At 39.5% G+C, this 25181-nt stretch overlaps 1 protein-coding gene across 2 annotated transcripts in view; it reads right to left on the bottom strand.

The window, feature by feature from the left end:
- The window catches only part of LOC126475029 (acetylcholinesterase-like), a 215684-nt gene that overhangs the window by 162136 nt on the left and 28367 nt on the right, over positions 1–25181 (bottom strand). The window contains exons 4-6 of one of the 2 annotated variants that reach the window (XM_050102572.1): positions 10065–10195; positions 9821–9950; positions 9578–9708 (exon numbers count right to left, since the gene is read on the bottom strand). The exons of the other annotated variant lie outside the window; for it this stretch is intronic. The gene's annotated coding sequence lies outside the window, so the exon portion shown is untranslated. The remainder of the gene's footprint in view (positions 1–9577; positions 9709–9820; positions 9951–10064; positions 10196–25181) is intronic. 2 annotated transcript variants of the gene reach the window in all.

The following is a 25181-nucleotide window of genomic DNA, read 5'->3' as shown; positions in this document are numbered from 1 at the left end:
CGAGAGATGTTAAATATTGCTTTCTCACAAGTAACTTACTTGAAATGCCGTGAGGTAAAGCTTTGTGTTGGACAGGGATTCGAACCCAGAACCTAATCGGATTGATATCGAAGCACAACCAACTGTGACATATCGGATTTCCTTGCCAGTAGCTAGATGTTTCAACTGAAATGACGTGACGAAACATTAATTTTTTCCTTCCCAGGACTCCAGCACGGCACCTATCGCTGTTATATTCTAGAGAAAACGAACGTTAAATATGGGTTTGTTGCACCAGCAGCGACATGTGGTCTCGCAAATAGTTCCGTATCCCACTGGGAGTCAAAAACGTCAGATATCGTTAGGGTTGACAACAAATGAAAAAACATTAAACATTATAATTATTACCCACCAGCAGATAGGTGTTCTCATGCTAGAGCTTGATAATACATAATAAAATCTTTAGTGCTCGGCCAGGATTCGAACTCATTCACACGTAATATGTCGAGATGTTGAGGAATCTGCAGTTTTGAATAAAAAACAAATTGTAGCCCAGCTGTATTGCCACGAAGGGATCAAATTCCGCGTTAAGGGCGGTCTGAGTTGCATTCTCAGTTCAGAACCAATTTTATCGACATACAGAAGCTCAGATAAAAGCGTTTGTTTCGTCACTAGAAACAAATAACTAGTATAAGAAAGGTTACAGATGATAGAGTTTCTACATGTCGCCACTCCAGATTTTACTGTGGTTCAACTTAACGTCTACTTGCCAGAGAAGGAATATCATCTTTAATGTGAATTTCAGACCACACTGCCATTATATGTATCTTCTTCACTTGGCGTAGTCAGAAGAGAATGGAATCTTTCTCTCCCTATCTAAAATCATTGACAGAAATTGGAATCGAATCCAGACCATAGATATAAGAACCTAGCATCAGTCCAACAGACCACCAAACCCTCTTTTCTGTTACTCATTTTTCAATTATAACGCCGTTGCGCCACACTGGATGAGAATTCTGACACACAGGCTCCCTGTAGTAAATTGCAGCATGTTCAGTAAATTCATTTACTTGGTTGACCGAATCACCATGAACTAGCTGCATACATTCGACTCTATTTTGTAATCACCGAAATAAAATCACGTAACTGCCACCTACACAGAACTGCCAATAGTGTAGGATGCAGAAAGTTAAATAGGAAGTGTTCCTTTCCACTTGAGCTATTCTATTGCGCTATCTGTTTGTACAAAACGTCGTGGAGCGCTAAAGAAAAGCTCTAACTGTTTCTCTCATTGTCAGAAGTCTAGACCCGACCATTTGCATTATCTCGCAGCGCTGTGGTATGCAGAAGTTCTGAAGGAATTGTTGAACAGCTCTGGAGGTGTTGGAGTCATGTGTCAGCTAGTAGCGTAATGGTAAGCGTCGTGCACCATAGATAAGATGTCGCGAGTTCGAATACGTTTACAACTAAACTTTTTCTAAACGCAATTCTGCTGAAGTTACCAATCTAATGGAACTTTGAACATAATTCCCTTCACTTCTCAACCCAAATTAGTCGCTTAGTTACTAAAAATACTCAGAATTGACTGCAAACTAAGCATCATAAATCAGTAACCCTCATAGTTGTTTTTATATTTCTTTCGCAAGTGTTCTCAAAAGTAAGAAACTCATTCACAGGCGTTTTCGTGCCTCGTCGATAGTCGAGCACAACAAACAAATAAAAAAATGTGTGTGTGTGTGTGTGTGTGTGTGTGTGTGTGTGTGTGATAGAGAGAGAGAGAGAGAGAGGAACAGAGAGAAATAAAAAAGAAAGAGAGAGAGCGTGTGTAAAAAATTGTTGTAAAGAAATTGAATCATCACATGTAAAGAAATCTTTCATTTAAAATGACACGTTCCACATCATCACGAAATGTCGTATTCTTGATCTATGGAACAAGAATTAATCTAATCTAATCACATCATATCGATGACTAGCCATGAAGAGTCATGAATTACCGAAATTTTTGCCAATACCAGTAACCAAATCTAAACTTGGAAATAAAAGACGACAATTTTTGTAATAAACCGGGACCCCTATCAAGACCCTTTCGTCCCTGTTAGCTAACCACGAAAGATGTCTGATATACCTCCATTCTGAAGTAACAAAGTTTGCATGCATTTAAAGATGAAGTGCAAGATGTGAAGTTCTGTGACGGAGATACGAACCCAACACGTAATCGGATTGTTAACTAAGAAAAATCAAATGTTACGTATTGGTTTTTCTTACGAGCTGCTAGGTGTTTGAATCTAAAATAAGGATACAAAGTTTTGTGCCTAAGCGACAATCGAACTGCACAGAAGTGGAAGAGAGAGCACCACTAAATTCTACAATCCGTATACATTGCATACACTCAGAACTTACTGTTACATTGTACTTATGGAGCCAAATGAGTGTGTTGCGTGTTTTCGGGTGAGAAAGAACGCTGGCAAAGTCTTCGCTACATTAGGTTACTTAAACTGGTGTCACTCTGAGCTAGAGTTTGTGGTCAGCGACTACGTGTAAGGTCAATGAGTCGGATACGAGTTTTGCAACTGTGAAACACTTTCCTACGTTATAGAAGCGAATATTAAATTTGAACTAATACTGCAAAAATTACGTACTTGGGTAGCTTAGAATGAAAATCTTTCTGTTCATTTCAAAGGAAAACAATTGATTTTCTAAAACATTGTCTGTCGTACATAACTTGAAACAGGTAATGTCGACCAAATCATATGGAAGAACTGGCAGCGACGTATATCGGAAGGCAGTAAGATCTCATGCCTTTTGGTCTGGCAGTATTCGACAGCCATTTCTATGCGCAAGTAAATTAAGAAAGGCAGCACGTTTTTGTTATCAAGTAGCGTCTTCATCAATTACTTTAGTTTTAATGTAATCTACGAGTAACTGCTGATGTTTGATATTAACATGAAAAGGATTCCGTAGACAGGGAAAGAACCTGTTCTTGGGAAACTACTTCTATTGTGATCAAAAGGCATTAAATGATCTTCAAGCACGTGTGTTCCAGCAGCGGTATGAATAAAATGATAGTAATAATGACGGTAAAAAACGAATTATCCGGTAACTTCACACTTCACAGTGAATTTTCTCGAACTAAGAAATTTGCTCAATTTGTGAAAATTCAAAATGGCTTTACTTCCAGCCTATGATGCCTAGAAGAATCTTTACATCCTGCTGACATGTGAATAGCACAATCTCCGCGTCAGAAGCTTACTTCTACTTAACCATTTAATAGACTCGCATTTTTTCCACCGTGACTAATTTTGTAAGCTAAGCACATCATCCGTTTCAGCACACTCTTGAGGCTGGGAAATGTGGCCACAATGGTCTGGTGGAACGAGTTATCACAGGTGCACTGCATGGGTTCAGGAATTTACTTTTAAGAGGCAGAAACAGATTTATTTTACCTCTGGTAACCTCAAGAGAAAGACGTTATAATCCGTAAAGCGCATTAAAACATCACGTTCCTTCATTACCAACTGGGCAGAGCCGGTTTACGTTGGGAAATGACATAGCGGAAGTCATAGCAAACAGAAATACAGTCGCCAGTAAATCACTTACATTAGAAAATTTTATTTTATTTGATGAACCGATAGCCATTTAAAGGAACAGGTCTCTTATTTTACTTGTACTTGATTGAACTAGAGACGTTGAAAACTTTGGTGCTGGACTGTGATTCGAATTCGTATCTCCTCTTTCGAGGATCTGAATCTCTCGAAACAGTATAGTTCAGTCATTTCGTTCCTTTTCCCAAGACTGCAGTCTTCTCTAGGTCTCATCCAAAGGATCCAGTACAAGAATATTCATAATTTCATTTCAAGCCCTATCAAGTGAACACCCACCTGCTAGTGAAAATTAACGTGCATTTTTAATGTCTCTTCATGTGTTGCCAACAACCGCAATAGGTGTCGTTATTTCTGGTCAAACACGCACACATCTTACTGTTGGTGAGTAAGCAACTGATACTTAAGCTATATTCGAGGATGCACCGTAGGTGTGCAGTTCGATTGTCGCTTAGGCACAAAACTTTGTATCCTTATTTTAGATTCAAACACCTAGCAGCTCGTAAGAAACACCGATACGTAACATTTAATTTTTCTTAGTTAACAATCCGATTACGTGTTGGGTTCGTATCGCCATCACAGAACTTCACATCTTGCACTTCATCTTTAAATGCATGCAAACTTTGTTACTTCAGAATGGAGGTATATCAGACATCTTTCGTGGTTAGCTAACAGGGACGAAAGGGTCTTGATAGGGGTCCTGGTTTATTACAAAAATTGTCGTCTTTTATTTTCAAGTTTAAATTTGGTTACTGGTATTGGCAAAAATTTCGGTAATTCATGACTCTTCATGGCTAGTCATCAATAGGATGTGATTAGATTAGATTACATTATTTCTTGTTCCACAGATCATGAATACGACATTTCGTAATGATGTGGAACGTGTCATTTTAAATGAAAGATTTTTTTACATATGATGATTCAATTTCTTTACAACAATTTTTTACACACACACACACACACATATTTTTTTTATTTGTTTGTTGTGCTCGACTATCGTCGAGGCACGAAAGCGTCTGTGAATGAGTTTCTTAGTTTTGAGTACACTTGCGAAAGAAATATAAAAACAACTATGAGAGTTACTGATTTATGATACTTAGTTTGCAGTCAATTCTGAGTATTTTTAGTAACTACGCTCCAGTCACTAAACCTAGTTACAGAAATGCGAATCAGTCGCATTACGTATTCCAAGCCGTAGCAGCTGCAACTTGGAGACACCAGCTATGGTCACTTCCCATCCCGCTGTAGGATCCCATCGGTTCGTCTTCTTCCTGCTGGTACTGTAACTGAGATTTGGCAACAAGGCAACGTATGTTTGGCAACTCTGTGATCGACGAGTTACTTCCTTGTGTGCACGGAATTAAGCCTCAAAGTTCACTTTATTTTACCTGTCATTTCCATTGAATAATCTCAGTTATTATCGCTTGAGGTGTAAGAAAAGATTGTAAACTTACGGTTTTCAGCCCAGGAAAGTCGTTGCAGGTGGAAATCGCAACTAATCTCGTCCTTTAAATAGCGGTTTATGAGTTCTAGTCACTATTGGCCTCGTAAGAGGAAGCTCACACGCACATACCTGTTCGCCAGCTCTGTGGTAACATGCTGACTTGTAAAAAGCGTCTGTTATGGTTCACAGTTCCAGTCTCACTGACTTCGACGTTTTTACCCCTTCTGTGAAAGAGCTACAAGCAGTCAGATCAAACATCAATAAGGAAATCACAAGAAAATACTTTCGGCTCATAGTGCAATGGTGAAAAACTTACAATGCTGCACAACAGGTAACGCTTCTTTCCGCTGCTGACAAGTAAATTTTGGGTTTCTAGAAATACATAACTATATTTATGACATGCCACATTTGCATACCCCTTGATTATGACACAGCATACCAATTAAACACAGACCCAATCAAACTCTAAGTGAGAAGTGTTTTACTAATTCGTATTTGCATACCCCTTGATTATGACACAGCATACCAATTAAACACAGACCCAATCAAACTCTAAGTGAGAAGTGTTTTACTAATTCGTGTCGATAGAGGCATGCTTGTGTACAGATACTCAGTTTTATTAAAACAGACTTTCGTCGTAAGGTTATCGTGGGTAGTTTTATTTCATTTCTTATAATACAGTGCACAGGTTTCGTAAAGTTTCCTTTAGTGTTGTTGAAACAATAGTAAACATGAGAGCGAAATTAATCATCAACGATATATGCGAATTCTCTGATGTTATATATAACAGTCTGACGCTGCACATGCAGTTTATTGACTACATGCATGTAGAAAACTTGTTCTGAGTTAAAGCTGTCAAACAGTGTTTGAAGAAGAATAAAATGCCACTACCACACGACAGTTATTGTAGAAAAAACTTTTCTGACGTATTTGGGCACGATGCGCTCTCCACATACATAATACAAAAGCATCGAGATGCATCTGCTGCCTGGCTGTCTATTAAACCTCAAAAGAACAAAATGTTACAGAAGTTAGCCCTTTTTCCACACGCGACTAATTTGGGTTGAGAAGTGAAGGGACTTAAGTTCAAAGTTGCATTAGATTGGTAACTTCAGCAGAATTGCGTTTAAAAAAAGTTTAGTAGTAAACGTATTCGAACTCGCGACATCTTATTTATGGTGCAGGACACTTACAATTACGCTGCTAGCTGACACATGGCTCCAACAGCTCCAGAGCTGTTCAACAATTCCTTCAGAACTTCTGCATACCACAGCGCTGCGAGATAATGCAAATGGCCGGGTCTAGACTTCTGACAATGAGAGAAACAGTTACAGCTTTTCTTTTGCGCTGCACGACGTTTTTTACAAACAGATAGCGCAATAGAATAGCTCAAGTGGAAAGGAACACTTCCTATTTAACTTTTTGCATCCTACACTGTTGGCAGTTCTGTGTAGGTGGCAGTTACGTGATTTTATTTCGGTGATTACAAAATAGAATCGAATGTATGCACTGGGTAGCCGAGGCAGCTAGTTAATGGTGATTCGGTCAACCAAGTAACTGAATTTACTGAACATGCTGCAATTTACTACAGGGAGCCTGTGTGTCAGAATTCTCATCCAGTGTGGCGCAACGGCGTTATAATTGAAAAATGAGTAACAGAAAAGAGGTTGGTTGGTTGGTTTGGGGAAGGAGACCAGACAACGTGGTCATCGGTCTCATCGGATTAGGGAAGGATGGGGAACCATCCAGGCATTAGCCTGGAGTGATTTAGGGAAATCACGGAAAACCTAAATCAGGATGCCCGGACGCGGGATTGAACCGTCGTCCTCCCGAATGCGAGTCCAGTGTCACAGAAAAGAGGGTTTGCTGGTCTGTTGGACTGATGCTAGGTTCCTATACCTATAGTCTGGGTTCGATTCCAATTTCTGTCAATGGTTTTAGATAGGGAGAGAAAGATTCCATTCTCTTCTGACTACACCAAGTGAAGAAGATACATATAATGGCAGTGTGGTCTGAAATTCACATTAAAGATGATATTCCTTCTCTGCCAAGTAGACGTTAGATTGAACCACAATAAAGTCTGGAGTGGCGACATGTAGAAACTCTATCACCAGTAACCTTTCTTATACTAGTTATTTATTCTAGTGACGAAACATACGCTTTGTGGGGTCACACGACACTTATTCCATCTTTTATCTGAGCTTCTGTATGTCGATAAAATTGGTTCTGAACTGAGAATGCAACTCAGACCGCCCTTAACGCGGAATTTGATCCCTTCGTGGCAATACAGCTCGGTTACAATTTGTTGTTTATTCAAAACTGCAGATTCCTCAACATCTCCACATATTACGTGTGAATGAGTTCGAATCCTGGCCCAGCACTAAAGATTTCATTATGTGTTATTAAGCTCTAGCATTAGAACACCTATCTGCTGGTGGGTAATAATTATAATTTTTAATGTTTTTTCATTTGTTGTCAACCCTAACGATATCTGACGTTTTTGACTCCCAGTGGGACACGGAACTATTTGCGAGACCACATGTCGCTGCTGGTGCAACAAACCCATATTTAACGTTCGTTTTCTCTAGAATATAACAGCGATAGGTGCCGTGCTGGAGTCCTGGGAAGGAACAAATTAATGTTTCGTCACGTCATTTCAGTTGAAACATCTAGCTACTGGCAAGGAAATCCAATATGTCACAGTTGGTTGTGCTTCGATATCAATCCGATTAGGTTCTGGGTTCGAATCCCTGTCCAACACAAAGCTTTACCTCACGGCATTTCAAGTAAGTTACTTGTGAGAAAGCAATATTTAACATCTCTCGTAGTTCGTTAACAGGGACAAGAGATTCTGGGGAGGAATTTGCGTCCGTTAAAAATGTTTGTGTTATGTAATTTAAAGTTGATATTTGCTAACTGATACTGTCTAAAATCGAGGTATATCACTCCCTGTATGCATAATCAGGAATGACTGTTAGTTTGCGTCAGTCACGAAATCTTTGCTTAGTGTGTCTGACCTGGGTTTGAATCCATATGCAGAACGAGACGGTTCGTCGTGTCATTTGAAATTCATACATATTCTCAACTAGCTGCTCGTGGATAACTTAAATTTTTTAATATAATTTTTTGTTAAATAATACGTACGGTATGTTACTTTGAAGAGGAAATCATGAATACGACGAACGTCTCTCGTGCGTTACCTATCTGACGTAATAATGAGAGTGGTAACTTTTCAGGTATGTCATTTATTGTAATAAATGTGAGCTTTCAAGCCTTAATGACAGTCTTATCTGTGATAAGGTATTCCCTGATATTTGCAGTATCGTGGTATTACTTTACATCATAAGTTATTGCGAGACAGAGCAGTGTTTTCTAGTGGTGACATGTTGGAACCATTTTCAATAGTCAAACAACTGTACCAAGGAGCGATGAGAGGACCTGCTAGACAGCCGCGTTATGCCGGTTGCATGCGAATCACGCGAAATGCAATTCAGGTCGTTCGGATACTTTTGAGCATGACTGTACATACCAAAACAAAGATGATGCAGTTAGTTGTGCACTGCTCATTATCGTCTGCTGCAGGTAATGCCTCATCTGCATCAACAAACACAGTCAATGGAACAAAAATGTTTGCAACTTTTGTATCCCACCTGGAAGGCGGAGCGTGGGTAGGAGCAGGAAGAGGTAAAATGCGTCAGTACTGCAAACACAGTTAAAGCACCTTTACTAGTGTATAAAAATATGCAAACATATTACATAAGTTGGCAATGAGGTGCGAAGCGTCCCGACTGTCTGCTCTTGATCAAATGGGGAGATTCTGGAGCGGAGCTCGTAGAGCTCTCTCGCTCCGGTTAGAGTGCGCTGTTGTCGGTGTCTGTCCTAGTGCCAACCTAATCACTTTAATACACCGTGGCATCGATGCTATCGATACCACAGCAACCACGCAGACTGATAAACCTGCTGCTTACAATAGAGGTAAGTTCCTTTTCTACACTTCGTACCCAAAATATAAGACTTATACACAAAATAAGAGAATCATATTTTCAAACTATAAAAAAGTGAGAGTATATTCCAAAAGAAAGAAGATGTAGTTAGTTCTGCAGCAAGCATAATAATCTCTTCTGCATGTAATGTCTCATTTGCAACAACAGACACAGTCCAAAGAAGAGTAAATGTTTGCAACCATGCAATCTGTTGAAAATGCGAGAACAACAGAAGGAAGGTCTTGTTACTACATTTTGATCCCAAATAGACATGTATGGTCAATTTTTTATATTTACTCAACTATAAAAAAAGGGAGAGGTGCATACGAAAAGAAAAAAGATGTAGTTGGCTCTGCACTGCTCATAAATATCTCTCCTGCAGGTAATGTCTCATTTGCAACAACAAACACAGTCGATGGGAGAGCAAATGTTACCAATCATGCAATCTGATGAACCTACTGAGAACAACAGAGAGCAGGTAATGTTACTACATTTCACAACAAAAGTAGGTGACATAACCACAAACACAGAGAACCAAATTATAAAACAATACAAAAGTGAGGGGTACATACTAAAAGAAGAGAAGATGTAGTTAGTTCTGTACTACCCAAAATTAACTCTTCTGCTGGTTATGTCTCATTTACAGCAACAAACACATATTATGGGAGAGAAAATTGGGCACCCATACTATCTGAAGAACCTGCTGAGAATAACAGAAGGAAGTCCCGTTACTACATTTCATACACCAAATAGGTGATGTACACACAACCTCAGACAGTAAAATACCAAATTATGAAAAAGTCGCAGGTACATACCAAAAGAAAGAAGATGTAGTCAGTTTTGCACCACTCATAATTATCTGTGCTGCACTTAGTGTCTTATTTGCAGCAATAGAAACTGTCGAAGGAAGAGTAAATGTTGGTAACCATGCAATCTGTTGAAATGCTGAGAACAACAGAAGGAAGGTCCTGCTACTACAATTTGATCCCAAGTAGGTGACATACAGACAATCTCAAGCAAATAAAATTATTAAACTATAAAAAAGTGGGGGGTACATACCAAAAGAAAGATGATATAGTTAGCTCTGCACCGCTCATAAATATCTCTGCTGCAGGTAACACACCATTTGCAGGAACAACCACAGTTGATGGGACAGTAAATATTTGCAACCATGCAATCTGGTGAACCTGCTGAGAATAAGAGAGGGGAGGTCCTTTTACTACATTTTGAAAACCAGATAGGTGACATACACATTAAGCAAGGAGAATACAATTATGAAACTATAAAAAAGTCGGAGGTACATAGCTAAAGCAACAGGATATAGTTACTTCTGCACTTAAGTATCTCTGATGAAGGTAATGTGTCATTTGTAGCATCAAACACACTCAGTGAGAGAGTAAATGCTCACAACATGCAATGTCATTAACCTGCTGAGAGCAACAGAAGCAAGTCACTGTTACTACATTTTGCACCCCAAATATGTGATGTACACACAAACTAGGAGAATCAAATTATTAAACCATACAAAAGTGAGAGGTACATACCAAAAGGAAAGAAGATGTAGTTAGTTCTGCACCACTCAGAATTATCTCTCCTGCCAGTAATGTCTCATTTGCAGCAACAAACACAGTTGATGAGAGAGTAAATGTTTGCTACCATGCAATATGATTAACCTGATGAGTAAAACAGAGGGAAAGTCTTCTTACTACATTTTGTACACCAAGTAAGTGACATACACACAAACTTGGAGAATCATGTTATAAAATCTCATCCTCTCTGTGGGTCACCACCCTGGCGAATTACTATCCGTTCGGGTGGATAGGCTTGTGTATCCCCATGAAGCTGAGGGCTATGCCAATTGTAGAGGATCTACTGCCAGAAAGGCCCCAGGTGATGGATCAGACTAAGAGTGTCCACAACGTCCCTTCTTTTCTGTCCACTCTTAGATCTTACCCAAAATCCTTTCCTAATCCAAGATGTGATGCGATCTGTGCTGAAGGATGTATGGTACATGGGAAGATGTGTCGCAAACAGAACCTCAGGGATACCAGGTGACCTCCTTGACTTAGTATCCTTACACCGCGCAGGGTGGTGGTGTGGTCTGTGGAGATCCCCAAATCTCGTGGGACCAATATGGACACAACTAAGGAAAATAAAACAAACTGAGGGGGAAACTGAGACCTCAGACACCCAAACATTGGGATCAGGATCGATGGAAGGCATTCCCACTACTGAATCAGGATCTAGTCCTGAGCCAGAATGATAACTGTAACCGAGAAGCTGTACCAGATCAAGACCAAAGCCTTGTCTGAGGCCCAGAGTAGGAAACAACTCAGTGAACAGAGAAAAAGGTAAGGGAAAGAATGGCTTCGTAAAGACAAGTGAAGGGAATTAAAGGGACTTGAACCTAAGCCCCCCAAGAAAAAACTGCTTCAGGTTGAAGGGGATACGCTGCCCCCCACAATGTCGAAGACAGACAGCAAGAGGATAAGAGAGAAATCTAAGACTGCAGTCTTGGTTTTTAAGATGGCAGTTATCCAGGAAGGCTATCCACTGCTAGTCATGACCTGGCACCAGGAGGAACTTGTACACATGGCACTCTTTGAAAAGACTGGGGGTGGATGCTGGTCCAGGACCCAACTCCAGAAGGGTCTATCTAGATTGTGGTGACCTCATTTTTGTCTGTGAGGGGGATGCACATGGTGGTATGGTTTAAGGACAAGGTGCCCATGATATCCCTGTGGGAAGATGCAAAGCTGCTGGTCAAGATGGCAGAGGAGCTTCTTAAGACTGCAAAGGTATCAATATGGGTACCACATATCCTTAAGGATGTCTCTCCTAAGACTCTGTTCAAGAAAATTGGGGCCCAGAATTCAAAAGTCTCGACAGAAGGCTGGAGAGTGATCAAACAGGGTGGACGTTGTAGAGAAGTCCCTGAAGGCAATGCGAGAGCAAAACCTGAAATTGTTTTTAGGGTTCTCGCAGGTCACCGTCAGGGTTATCAAAGACCTCAAAGGCAATGATGGCAGGAAAATGGAGGCTGGAGGTGCTGCAGATTAATCTGCAGCACAGTAAAGAGGCCTCTGCTGCCCTGAGCTGCTGCCTGGGGAGGCAGGAAGTAGACGTGGCCTGATATAAGAACCCTATTTATATAAAGGGGATGTATCAGGCCTCGGCGGCACTTGAGGTAAGCTGATTTATGCTAGAAATTTAAGAAACTGTTGGTGGGATGTGATGCAAATGGCCACACCTAGTGTGGAGCAGCAAGGGCACTAACAGTACAGATGAGTACCTTCTTGAATTTCTTTTAGCTGACAACATTGAGGTCCTGAATAAGGCCAATGAACCTACATTAGGGAAGAAGTAACTGACATAACTTTCGGTTCAATGATGATGGGCATGTATGTCAAACAATTGCATGTGGTATTAGAGCTATCCTCATCAAACCAAATGTACATTAAATTCAAGGTTGAAATGGGAATCAGACAGATGATGACCTATAGGAATCCCAGGAAAACAGATTGGGAGACATATACGAGGGACCTTGACTTAAGCTTATCGGAAATTAAAACCTCGGTGAGGAATCCAGTAGAGTTTGAGGAAGAAGCAAGAGCTGTTACCTCTGCCATCATGACCTCATATCACCAACTGCACAATCACCAAGAAGTGCACAAATAGGAGTTTGCCTTGGTGGAATAATAACTTGGAAACGCAAAGAAAACAGATACAAAGACTGTCTAACCTTGCAGGATGTAAAGGACAATGGACAAAATATCGTGAGGATCTTGTCAGCTACAACCTTGCAGTCAGACCAGCAAAGAAGGCATCCTGGAAGGCATTCTGTGAGGTAGTAGAGAGCATGGCTTCTCAAGCCAAACTTCACAGAATCCTCACTAGAGTACCAGCCAACCCAGGAGGTACATTCAGGAAGGAGGATGGGGAATATACAAAGACTGCACATGAGCTAGTGCAACTGCTCCTCAAAACTTACTTTCCTCAATATGGTCTGCTGGACAACACTGACCAGAATGTGATCCCGGAGACACAATAGTTCTTAAGCACTTGAAGAGAGTACTAGGAATTGACCAAGGAGTGTATGGACTTCAACAAAATCCAATGGGCAATGGGAACATTCCAACCATTCAAGTCACCTGGCCCCGATGAAATCTTTCCAGCTCTCCTGCAACAGGCAGAAGAGAATCTCTTAAAGAGTCCTATGCAGGTTATTCAGGACTAGCCTAGCAGTAGGAATCATTTCCAATGTTTGGAGGGCAATGAAGGTAGTCTTCATTCCGCAGCCATGGAGAATTGATCATACCAAGGCCAAGGATATGACACCAATCAGTCTGTACACCTTCATTCTCAAAACATTGGAAAAATTGGTTAATGTATACATTGGGGACAGGAGCATAACTAGAGCCCCTTTACATTCAAACCAATGAGACAGCTCTCCATCAACTCGGGAGGGTGGAGAAAGCACTTCACTTCCAAGAAATAGCCCTTTCCATCTTCCTGGATATCAAGGGGCCCTACAGTAACACAACCTTCGATTTCATGGTAAGGGCAGCAGAGGTGCGTGACCTAGGGACCAGGGCCATGCTTAGTGAAAGGAAGGTAGAGGCTATCACGATGAATAAAAAGATGGTAATTAACACCACTAGAGGTTGCCAAAAAGCAGAGTTCCATCCCCTTTATTGTGGAATCTAGTGGTGAATGAACTCATTGAGGAACTAAATTCCAGACAATGCTTCTGCCAAGAATATGCAGATGACCTTGTCATAGTAATACTTGGCAAATTTACTGATACGGTTAGAAATATGGTACAAGGAGGATTGGACATTGTGCAAGACTGGTGCACTAAGCAGGATCTGAGAGTTAATCCTAAAAAAACTTTTGTGGTGCCATTCATGAAGAGGCATGTCAAATACTCAAGTTGGAATCCAAAGCTCTATGATGAAACTCTTCCTATGAAGGGGATAGTGGAATATCTAGGGGTAACCTTAGATAAAAAACTAACATGGATCCCTGACACTAAGAGCATCTGCTCCAAGGTGAAAAGTACTCTAGTGAGTACCACAAGGGCTTGCAGTAAAAACTTCGGCCTAAGCCCCAGAGATATGCACTGGATAAATACCACGGTGATTCGACCTAGGATTTCCTACGGGGCCGTAGTGTGGTGGAAGAAGGTAGAACAGTTGGTTGCAGCTAAGAAGCTTGCTAAGGTGCAGAGACTGACTTGCTAAGCCATAAAAGGCGGAATTAGCAGCACACTAACCGCTGGGATGTAAGCCATGCTGGACATGCCTCCACTATACCTTTGGGTCAAGATGGTGGCAGAAGTTGGGGCACACAGACTTAAAACTGGCAAAAACTGGATCTCATCAGGATATCCAGAATCACGCACTAACATAGTGAATGAGGTAAATATAGGAATGGCTGGGGAAATGCCGGCCGACTATATAAGAACTCCCAACTGCCTCAACAAGCCTTACAATAGAATTGGGAGCAGGGAGCAGTGAGAAAAAAAACTTCAAAATTGAACGGGTGACATTGTTTAGTTCACAGATGGGTCGAAATCAGACCAAGGCATTGGGGTAGGGGTGTATGGGGTTCACCCAAGACTGGAGGGGATCAACTTTCTAGGAAAACTGGCCTCTCTATTCCAAGCTGAAATTACCACAATCGGGGCATGTGTGGAGGAGAATATGTGTAGGTGCCACAAGGGCAATAGCATCTACATCTATTCAGGCAGCCCTTAAATGACAACAAGATATAAGATTGTTGCAGAATGCCACAGGGCTGTGGTGGGACTAGGGAAAGCAATAGGGTAAACCTAGTGTGGGTCCCTGGCCACTCAGGGATCTGCGGCATTTAACAAACCAATAGGTTGGCCAGGATGGAAGCAACTACTCCATTTATTGGACCAGAACCTGTCCTGACAATCACCAAAGCTATGGTCAAAGTAGAACTATGGAACTGGCTTAGGAAACAGCATGTAGAATATTGGACCAATGTCCATAAACAAAATCATGGTAAGGTAATGATGCACAAGCCAATGAACCTCTGTAATCCTGGGATTGAACAGGAAGGAGATCAAACTCATGATAGTACTGATGACCGGCCATGGGAATTTCAAAAAACCTTTTGGGTTGAGATGGAGGCAGCAGATGGGGCACACAGACTTAAAACTGGCAAGCTGAATCTCATCGGTATATCCAGAATCACACACTAACATAATGAGTGAGGTAAATATACCGACGGCTGGCAAAATGCCGGCCAGCTGTATATCATCTCCCAACTGCTTCAACAAGTCCTACAGTATAATAATTGGGAGCAGAGCAGTGGCAAGAAACAGTTCGACATCGAACAGGGAACACTGTTTAGTTCACAGATGGGTCGAAATCAGACCAAAGCGTTGGCGCAGGAGTGTAGGGGGTTCAGCCAAGACTGAACTAGAAGTGTTATTAACAACATATAACTTACAATCAGTGACCATTTTTCCTACACATATAGCTCAAGACAGTAGCACGCTAATAGATAATGTATCTGCACATGAAAGAGAATGTGAAACATACACATGCTCTCCAAGTGGTAAATGGATTGTCAGACCATGATGCACAACTGATTAACTTACAAAATCTAACAGGATGTACAGTTCGGAAACCAATAAGTTAAAGTGTGAGGTATCTATAGAGCACTTCAGAGAAAGCTTAAGGAATGTTACTTTGGGAGATGTATATAATGAGCCAAATGCTAATGATAAATGCAACATATTTCTTGATAAATTTATATCCCTTTTTGAACATTGTTTTCCAAAGAAAATTACTTCATGCAACACACCAAACAATTTCAAAAAAACTTAGGATTACTACAGGTATTAAAGTGTCTTAAGAAAGAAAAAGAAAACTGTATGACACAGCAAGAACCGGTAAAGATCCAGAAGTAGGTTTACACTATAAAAATTATTGTAACATACTGAGAAAAGTTGTAAGGAAATCAAGAAATACGTATGTTAGAGAAGAAACTAACAACTCCAGCAACAAAATAAAATCAATATGGAATGTTGTTAGAAGGAAGACAGGAGAAGTAATCACTGGGGTAGGCAGTATTACTCTTAACGGGAATGAGACATCTTAACCAACAGTACACAGGTAGCAAATGTATTTACAATCGCTTCTGAAGTGTAGGAGAAAAAATTGGTGAGAACAGTTCAAAAGAAAAAACCAGGCAGTACATGGAAGAGTCAGTTTTGAAAAATGTTACTCAAATTAAGTTTCATGTAACAACCTCTTGTGAAATAAGTAAAATTATTAAATCTTTTAAAAATAAATGTTCTGATGGAGTGGACGACATCTCTAATAAGATATTAAAACAATGCAGAGCAATTACAGCTGATGTTCTGAGTCACATATGTAATGCATCACTAACTCAAGGTATTTTCCCAGACAGTTTAAAATATGCCATTGTCAGACCTCCCTACAAAAAGTGGGATGGCACAGATGTCAATAATTACCAGCCTGTATCATTGCTTACAGCATTTTCAAAAATCTTCGAGACAGTAATGTACTCAAGAGTGGTCCGCCATTTCAATAATAATGGGATACTTAGTAAATCACAGTTTGGATTCCAAAAATGCTGTTCCACTGAGACAGCAATAAACAATTTCAAAAATGCTGTTCCACTGAGACAGCAATATGCAATTTCACTGTTCACACAATAGAGTCTTGAAATAGTAAAATGTCACCAACAGGAATTTTCTGTGACGTGTCCAAAGCATTTGATTGTGTGAGCAATGACGTTATGTTACAGAAATTACAATTCTATGGTATAAATGGAATAGCAAATGAGTGGTTTAATTCATACCTACAGAACAGGAAGCATAAAGATTCCTTGTATGGGACAAAGGATTTAAATAAATTTTCCACTTCATCTAACTGGGGTGAAATTACATTAGGTGTAATTTTAAAGTATTCATGAAACAATTAGATTCTGTGCTATTGTATCTCACAAGAAAAGATCGTAACATTATAGTGACTGGAGATTTTAATACAGATTTCCTAGAAAGCTCATCTTCTAAGACAGACTTTGCAAATTTAATGCATATCTATAATCCTGTCTCCACTGTCAGTTTTCCAAGAACAACTGCCACTTCCAGCACTCTAATAGACAATATCTTTGTAGATATGAGTAGAACTCATCACATCAAAGTTGTAAAATACTCACAATTGACAACTTTAATACAAATCAGAGCATAGCTGTGCACTGTGGGAAACCATTAGAAACACGAATGAGGAAAATATCGAAAACTTCAAATTATACATTCGGGAGACTGAATGGAGGCATGTTTATCTTGAAAATGATACTAATACAAAATATCATTTATTTAATGATGATTTATAAGGTACCCCATGAACCATGGACCTTGCCGTTGGTGGGGAGGGTTGCGTGCCTCAGCGATACAGATAGCCGTACCGTAGGTGCAACCACAACGGAGGGCTATCTGTTGAGAGGCCAGACAAATGTGTGGTTACTGAAGAGGGGCAGCAGCTTTTTCAGTAGTTGCAGGGACAACAGTCTGGATGATTGACTGATCTGGCCTTGTAACATTAACCAAAACGGCCTTGCTGTTGTGGTACTGCGAACGGCTGAAAGCAAGGGGAAACTACAGCCGTAATTTTTCCCGAGGGCATGCAGCTTTACTGTATGGTTAAATGATGATGGCGTCCTCTTGGGTAAAATATTCCGGAGGTAAAATAGTCCCCTATCCGGATCTCCGGGCGGGGACTACTCAAGAGGATGTCGTTATCAGGAGAAAGAAAACTGGCATTCTATGGATCGGAGCGTGGAATGTCAGATCCCTTAATCGGGCAGGTAGGTTAGAAAATTTAAAAAGGGAAATGGATAGGTTAAAGTTAGATATAGTGGGAATTAGTGAAGTCCGGTGGCAGGAGGAACAAGACTTCTGGTCAGGTGAATACAGGGTTATAAATACAAAATCAAATAGGGGTAATGCAGGAGTAGGTTTAATAATGAATAAAAAAATAGGAGTGCGGGTAAGCTACTACAAACAGCATAGTGAACGTATTATAGAGGCCAAGATAGACACAAAGCCCATGCCTACTACAGTAGTACAAGTTTATATGCCAACTAGCCCTGCATATGACGAAGAAATTGAAGAAATGTATGATGAGATAAAAGAAATTATTCAGGTAGTGAAGGGAGACGAAAATTTAATAGTCATGGGTGACTGGAATTCGACAGTAGGAAAAGGGAGAGAAGGAAACATAGTAGGTGAATATGGATTGGGGCTAAGAAATGAAAGAGGAAGCCGTCTGTTAGAATTTTGCACAGAGCATAACTTAATCATAGCTAACACTTAATTCAAGAATCATAAAAGAAGGTTGTATACATGGAAGAATCCTGGAGATACTAAAAGGTATCATATAGATTATATAATGGTAAGACAGAGATTTAGGAACCAGGTTTTAAATTGTAGGACATTTCCAGGGGCAGATGTGGACTCTGACCACAATCTATTGGTTATGAACTGTAGATTAAAACTGAAGAAATTGCAAAAAGGTGGGAATTTAAGGAGATGGGACCTGGATAAACTGACTAAACCAGAGGTTGTACAGAGTTTCAGGGAGAGCACAAGGGAACAATTGACAGGAATGGGGGAAAGAAGTACAGTAGAAGTCGAATGGGTAGCTCTGAGGGATGAAGTAGTGAAGGCAGCAGAGTATCTAGCAGGTAAAAAGACGAGGGCTAGTAGAAATCCTTGGGTAACAGAAGAAATATTGAATTTAATTGATGAAAGAAGAAAATATAAAAATGCAGTAAATGAGGCAGGCAAAAAGGAATACAAACGTCTCAAAAATAAGATCGACAGGAAGTGCAAAATGGCTAAGCAGGGATGGCTAGAGGACAAATGTAAGGATGTAGAGGCTTATCTCACTAGGTGTAAGATAGATACTGCCTACAGGAAAATTAAAGAGACCTTTGGAGATAAGAGAACGACTTGTATGAATATCAAGATCTCAGATGGAAACTCAGTTCTAAGCAAAGAAGGGAAAGCAGAAAGGTGGAAGGAGTATATAGAGGGTCTATACAAGGGCGATGTACTTGAGGACAATATTATGGAAATGGAAGAGGATGCAGATGAAGATGAAATGGGAGATACAATACTGCGTGAAGAGTTTGACAGAGCACTGAAAGACCTAAGTCAAAACATGGCCCCAGGAGTAGACAACATTCCTTTAGAAATACTGACGGCCTTGGGAGAGCCAGTCCTGACAAAACTCTACCATCTGGTGAGCAAGATGTATGAGACAGGTGAAATATCCTCAGACTTCAAGAAGAATATAATAATTTTAATCCCAAAGAAAGCAGGTGTTGATAGATGTGAAAATTACTGAGCTATCAGTTTAATAAGTCACAGCTGCAAAATACTAACATGAATTATTTACAGACGAATGGAAAAACTGGTAGAAGCCGACCTCGGTGAAGATCAGTTTGGATTTCGTAGAAATGTTGGAACACGTGAGGCAATACTGACCTTACGACTTATCTTAGAAGAAAGATTAAGGAAAGGCAAACCTACATTTGTAGCATTTGTAGACTTAGAGAAAGCTTTTGACAATGTTGACTGGAATACTATCTTTCAAATTCTAAAGGTGGGAGGGGTACAATTCAGGGAGCGAAAGGCTATTTACAATTTGTACAGAAACCAGAGAGCAGTTATAAAGAGTCGAGGGGCATGAAAGGGAAGCAGTGGTTGGGAAGGGAGTGAGACAGGGTTGTAGCCTCTCCCTGATGTTATTCAATCTGTATATTGAGCAAGCAGTAAAGGAAACAAAAGAAAAATTTGGAGTAGGTATTAAAATCCCGGGAGAAGAAATAAAAACTTTGAGGTTCGTTGATGACATTGTAATTCTGTCAGAGACAGCAAAGGACTTGGGAGAGCAGCTGAATGGAATGGACAGTGTCTTGAAAAGAGGATATAAGATGAACATCAACAAAAGCAAAACAAGGATAATGGAATGTAGTCGAATTAAGTCAGGTGAGTCTGAGGGAATTAGATTAGGAAACGAGACACTTAAAGTAGTAAAGAAGTTTTGCTACTTGGGAAGTAAAATAACTGATGATGGTCAAAGTAGAGAGGATATAAAGTGGAGACTGGCAATGGCAAGGAAAGTGTTTCTGAAGAAGAGAAATTTGTTAACATCGAGTATAGATTTAAATGTCAGGAAGTCATTTCTGAAAGTATTTGTATGGAGTGTAGCCGTGTATGGAAGTGAAACATGTACGATAAATAGTTTGGACAAGAAGAGAATAGAAGCTATCGAAATGTGGTGCTACAGAAGAATGTTGAAGATTTGGTGGGCAGATCACGTAACTAATGAGGAGGTATTGAATAGAATTGGGGAGAAGAGAAGTTTGTGGCACAACTTGACTAGAAGAAGGGATCGGTTGGTAGGACATCCTTTGGCGTCAAGGGATCACAAATTTAGCATTGGAGGGCAGCGTGGAGGGTAAAAATCGTAGAGGGAGACCAAGAGATGAATACACTAAGCAGATTCAGAAGGATGTAGGTTGCAGTAAGTACTGGGAGATGAAGGAGCTTGTACAGGATAGATTAGCATGGAGAGCTGCATCAAACCAGTCTCAGGACTAAAGACCACAACAACAACAACATTTGAAAGTGACTTTCCAGGAAAGGTCTGCAGACTACAGAACAGGCAATCAAGCAAAAACCCATGGCTCACCAAGGGCACAAAAATATCATGCCAGAGGAAATGAGAATTGTATATAATATCCAGACAATCCAATAAACCCCTCCAGATGAACTATTATAGGACATACTGTAAAGTTTTAACTAAAGTCATTAAAAAATCTAAAAGTATGTGCATAGACTCTGAAATTAATTGTTCAAATAATAAAATCAGAATGATTTGGAATGTAAAAACTGCTCACCTAAAAATTAATGATTTTTCTGTCACGTCTCAAATAGGTTGCAGTGGTGACATAAGGGAAACTGCAGATATTCTGAAACTTAATCTCCCACAAAATTTTAATGATGTAAATGTACCAGCCATAACTGTTAATGAAATAAAAAAAATAATTCACTCATTGAAAAGTAAAAGATCTTTAGGTATTTGCAACATGTCTCTTTATGAGGGAGTTGTTCCAGAGAGAATGAAATATGCCATTGTGAGACCTCTTTTCAAGTCTGGTGATGCTACAGATGTTGAAAATTATTGTCCTGTCTCTCTCTTAACAATGTTTTCGAAGGTTCTTGAAAAGGCAGTGTATAGCAGGATTGTGGCACATCTTGATAAACTTAATATTACTAACCATAGACAGTTTGGTTTCCAAAAAGGGGTTGCCACAGAGCATGCCATATACTCACTCACAAATGATGTCTTGGAGTCTGTTAATAGAAAGAAGTCACCAGTTAGTATCTTCTGTGATCTTTCCAAGGCCTTTGATTGTGTAAACCACAAGATACTCTTGGAGAAGGCCTATCATTATGGAATCAAAGGGCCTATAGGTAACTGGCTAAAATCATATCTTGAAGACAGGAAACAAAAAGTGATTCTAAATGGCTGCAACAATAGATCTTCTAATCTAGTGGATTCTGAATGGGGCAAAATACAACATGGAGTTCTCCAGGGATCTGTCCTTGGACCCTTGCTGTTTTTAATATATGTTAATGATTTACCCCTGTCCATTAGTAAAAACTGTGAATTCACAATGTTTGCTGATGATACAAGCATTGAAGAAAATGGTAAGTGTACTGCTGATCTGGAGACTGATGTTAATGATATACTCAGAGAAGTTACAGCTTTGTTTTCAGTTAATTCTCTTTCAGTTAATATTAAAAAAACAAATTTTGTACAGTTCCACACAAAAAATAAAACTCCAGAAAATATAGTAATTACTCATGACAACCAGGAACTAGAACAGGTGCACTCCACTAAATTCCTAGGGGTTCACATTGACAGTAGGCTCCACTGGGAACAGCATGTGTCTCTTACTATAAAAAGGCTTTCATCAGCAAACTTTGCTTTAAGAATCATTACGCATTTTGGGGACATCAACATTTTAAAATCAGCTTACTTTGGATACTTTCACTCATTAATGAGTTATGGAATAATCTTCTGGGGTAATTCACCACCCTAAAAAAAATCTTAACTGTTCAGAAGACAGCAATCAGAATCATGTTGGGGTTCCTCCACGAACCTCATGTAGAAAACTTTTCACGCAGTTGGGTATACTGACTACAGCATGTCAGTACAGATACTCTCTGATGAATGTTGTTAATAAAGACTATCCTCAGTATGAAAAAAATTGTTCATACCATAACTACAATACTAGAGGTAAAGATGATCCACATGTCGAACTAAAAAATTTTATCACTTGTACAGAAAGGAGTAAAGTATGTTTTTATAAAGACTTTTAATGCATTGCCTAATTATATTAAATGTACAAGAGAAAATGAAACTCTGTTCAAAGGTTCATTAAAGAAATACCTGCTGGACCATCCACTGTACTCCTTAGATGAATTCTTTTCCAGAAATAATGCACTCCCTTAATAATAGATGTATATAATCTCTTAGTTATTAGATGGATCATACAATATTATATTAATGTTATGCTGTTAATGTTATAGGTGTAATGTTATTGTGTGAATTGCTATACCAGTTAAATGACAGCTTGTAAAAGAGAAAAAGTGATACTTATTAATATCCATATCACTGTATTATATTACTATATTGTAGAATTAACTGTATTTGTACAATTGTATTGACACATTCCACATCCAGATGAATCACTTGCATGTATGGATCCATGGAGTATGCATACCAAATAACATAAAAAATAAAAAAAAACAATTTGGTGTATGAAAAGTAGTAACAGGACCTTCCTTCTGTTGTTATTAGCAATTTCATCAGGCAACATGGTTACAAACATTTACTCTCCCATCAACTGTGTTTGTTATGCTGCCAAAAAAGTCTTTGGTCACCTACCAAACAGCATCAAAAGCCTGACAGATAGCCACCTAACATTTAAAAATAAATTAAAAGAATTTCTAGATGACAACTCCTTCTAGTCATTGGCTGAATTTTTAGATATAAATTAAGGGGAAAAAAAGAAAAAAAAAGAAAGGAAACAACAACAATTAATTAAAAAAAATTTCTATCCTGCAACTGTTTTTTGGCTGCCATCCTTTATTGTGAAGAATTTTAACAGTTGCTGCTGCAGCCATGTTTAAAATCTTGAAACAACAACAACTTAAACATTAGTGTCATTCAATATTTTGTGTAATGTAATATCTTGTACAGAAATCTTTTATTAGCCTGACACGTTCCACATCATTACGAAGTGTCGTATTCATCATCTATGGAACAAGTATTAATCTAATCTAATCTAATCTAATCTGTTGCTACAAATGAGACATTACGTGCAGCAGAGGTAATTATGAGTGGTGCAGAACAAGCAACATCTTCTTTCTTTTGGTATGTCCATCCCACTTTTTTCCAGTTTGTTAATTTGAGTCTCTGTGTTTGTGTTTACATTACCTATTTCATATACAAAATGTAGTAAGACAATGTGCCTTCTGTTTTTCCCAGCAGGTTCATGAGGTTGCTTGATTGGTAGCATTTGCTCTCCCATCGACTGTGTTTGTTGCTGTAAATGAGACATTACCGAAAGGAGAGATAATTGTTAGTGGTGCGGAGCTCACCACATCTTTTTTTTTTTTTTTTTTTTTTGTATGTAACTCACCCTTTTTTATGGTTTGATAACATGATTTTCTGAGTTTGTGTGTATGTCACCTACTTGGTGTATGAAATTTACTAACAAGAATTTCCCTCTCTTGTACTCAGCAGGTCCATCTGGTTACATATTTGTAAACATTTACTCTTCCAGCAGCTGTGTTCGTTGCTGGAAATGAGGCATTACCTGCATCACAGATAATTATGAGTTATGCAGAATTAACTACATTTCATTCTTTTGGTATGTACATGTCACTTTTTTATAGTTTGATGATTTGAATCTCCAAGTTTGTGTGTATGTCACCTATTTGGTAAACGTAATGTAGTAACAGACCTTCCTTCTTTAGTTCTTAGCAGGATCATCAGACTGCATGGTTGCAAACATTTACTCTCCCATCAACTGTGTTTGTTGCTGCAAATGACACATTAACTGCATCAGAAATAATTATGAATATTGCAGAACTAACTTCTTCTTCTTTCTTTTGGTATGTACCCAAAGGTGTAGTGGAGGCATGTCCAGCATGGCTTACAACCTGGTGGTTGGTGTACTGCTAATTCCTTCTGTTATGGCTAAGCAGGTCAGTCTGTGCACATAGCAAGCCCCTTAGCTGCAACCTGCTGTTCTACTTTCTTCCACCACACTAGGAAATCCTAGGTGTAACCACTGTGGTGTATATCCAGTGTATACCTCTGGGGCTTAGGCCCCAGTTTTTACTACAAGCTCTTGGGGTACTCACTAGAGTACTTTTCGCCCTGGAGCAGATGCTCTTAGTGTCAGGGATCCATGTTAGTTTTTTATCTAAGGTTACCCCTAGATATTCCACTATCCCCTTCACAGGTAGAAATTCATCGAAGAGCTTTAGATTCCAACTTGAGTATTTGACATGCCTCTTCATGAATGACACCACCAAAGTTTTCTTAGGATTAACTCTCAGATCCTGTTTAGTGCACCAGTCTTGCACAATGTCCAATCCTCTTGTGCCATATTTCTAACTGTGTCAGTAAATTTGCCAAGTATTACTATGACAAGGTCATCTGCATATTCTTGGCAGAAGCATTGTCTGGAATTTAGTTCCTCAATGAGTTCATTCACCACTAGATTCCACAATAAAGGGGATGGAACTCTTGCTTGTGGGCAACCTCTAGTGGTGTTAATTACCATCTTTTTATTCATCGTGGTAGCCTCTACCTTCCTTCCACTAAGCATGGCCCTGGTCCCTAGGTCACACACCTCTGCTGCCCTTACCATGAAATCGAAGGTTGTGTTACTGTAGGGCCCCTTGGTATCCAGGAAGATGGAAAGGGCTATTTCTTGGAAGTGAAGTGCTTTCTCCATCCTCCCAAGTTGATGGAGAGCTGTCTCATTGGTTTGAATGTAAAGGGGCCCTAGTTAGGCTCC

This window comes from Schistocerca serialis, chromosome 4 (genome assembly GCF_023864345.2).
Source record: "Schistocerca serialis cubense isolate TAMUIC-IGC-003099 chromosome 4, iqSchSeri2.2, whole genome shotgun sequence".
Lineage (NCBI taxonomy): Eukaryota > Metazoa > Arthropoda > Insecta > Orthoptera > Acrididae > Schistocerca > Schistocerca serialis.
This window is presented reverse-complemented; position numbering and strand designations above follow the sequence as displayed.